This window comes from Quercus robur, chromosome 12 (assembly GCF_932294415.1).
Source record: "Quercus robur chromosome 12, dhQueRobu3.1, whole genome shotgun sequence".
NCBI lineage: Eukaryota > Viridiplantae > Streptophyta > Magnoliopsida > Fagales > Fagaceae > Quercus > Quercus robur.
In genome coordinates, this window is record NC_065545.1 from 38742383 (window position 1) to 38744380 (window position 1998).

The window sequence follows — 1998 nt, forward strand, 5'->3', positions numbered from 1 at the left end:
AGACTTATTTAAGAATCTTGACTAAAACTTTTGAGTTAGAAAACCCACTGAACAAAGATACACTTAACATAGAACCTTGTCAAAATAAAAACCCATTGAACAAAGATAAAATGACCATGCCTAAGACTCCAATTAACCATCACCATCAAAGACCTCAATGCGAAACACAAGTTTAAATTTTTAATGCTAAATGGAGTAAATAAAAAATTTAAAAAGACAAAAATATATCAATTTTAAGGAGGAAAAAAGTTGGTTACGGGGAAAGAAGCTGCTGCAGCCCTCAGACCATGTATTCGTGAACAGTGAAGCTTATGATTTTCATTAAGAGCCTTCCCACATTTTAAAACAAAAACAAAAACAAAAACAACAACAACAACAACAACAACCACCACCACCACCACCACCACCACAACCACAACCAGCAGCCAACAGCGACTAGTAGCCTAGAACACATGCTGGTGGGCTCACTGGATGCGTCGATGGGGGTTCAAAATGAAAATCAAAATAACTGTCACAGTGCAATTTGAAGTCATCATTGGGCAGATGAAACGGCTTCAATGCTCTTTCAATGTAATTAAGGGTTAAAGAAATCAAATAAGTGACCTCATCAATTGAGGAATACTAGGAGAAAAAAATAGGTAGTCTAAAACATCTAGAGAAATGGTAGAAATTGGAAAGGAATCAGAAATTACCTACTATAACCATAGCCAAGCAAGAGCCACATGCATTTTAGAAAAGGAACCAAAATGCCTAAAATTAATGTCAATCTTAAGACAGGTGTGTGACTGACCAAAGTTTATTGTCAAAATTCATTTTTTTACTATTATAACATGCCACAGTTTAAAAGAAATAACAATAAGCAAGCAAGTATGAAATAATTTCACCATTTGAAAAAAAAAAAAAAATCTAATTGGAACATGAATAGTAACCAAAAGCACCACTTACAACCAAAAGGAATTAAAGAACAAGGGAGCAATAAAGGTTTTACAAACTAATAAGTTAGAATTGACTGAGTCAAATAGTGTACTTCTAATCACCATCTAGCAGTTCAAGAATTCAAACATTAGATTTCTAATAAAATAGGAGAAGGGTACTACTGAGATAAATCCCCCATATCTCATAGTCATAGCTATAGCCATATCTCATAATAATGATGATGACAACAGAGAAAACATAGTAAAGGCTGATGAAGAAAATCAATTGAGTTTTTAATCATTGAACAAACGCAGATAGAGATAAATTACTTGGGTGCATATGGGTATTTTCAATGCACTAAATTTTGACCCAACAATATATATAATAAAAAAAATTTATGGAGTATCAGAAACAGCTTTCTAGTCTGCATTTCCATCAATAAATAAAAACTTCTCAGAGCCCAGTGCATTTATCATCTTTCACAACAAAAACAAAAACCCAGATATAAGAAATGCAGGTAAATGAAAGAAAAAAAAAAAAAAAAAGGCCCTCAGATCTCATAGCTTTGAATGATCATCCACGGTTGTTTTTTTTAAGGCAATGGGCATTCATCAAAAGCCTTTACAAACCACCACCATAGAAAATAAATTTTGTGTGTGTATATATATATATATATGATAAAAGAAGAGTAGAAGGTGGTCGTGGTTGTGGTGGTAGTGAAAGGTGGTGTTGAGTAAAGATCTGATAATGAATTGAAAAACCATGCCTAACCGCTCAATAAAATTTTGGTGTACATCATTGGGCAAAAAATTAAGGACTATTCTACCAAACAATAATTATAACACAGAGACAGAGGAAATGAAAGCAAGGTGATGACTGAAGAGAGAAGATAAAATTAGGTTTCCATTCCTGGATTTTATAGTGGATAATTTTACCCAAAAAAAACCTTGCTTTCCCGAATAGGCTTTGTTTGAAGATTTGGGCCTTCCTTGGTCTGTTACAAAATAAGAAAGCCCACTGATATTGTGTTCACATGGACTGGCTCTAGCATTGTGGGCTTGTGGCACTAGCATTTATAATATC

General features: G+C 33.7%; 1 pseudogene; it reads right to left on the reverse strand.

Moving 5' to 3' along the window:
* Positions 1 to 1317: 1317 nt before the first annotated feature.
* LOC126710674 (small nucleolar RNA snoR118) lies at positions 1318 to 1395 on the reverse strand (annotated as a pseudogene).
* Positions 1396 to 1998: the final 603 nt, after the last annotated feature.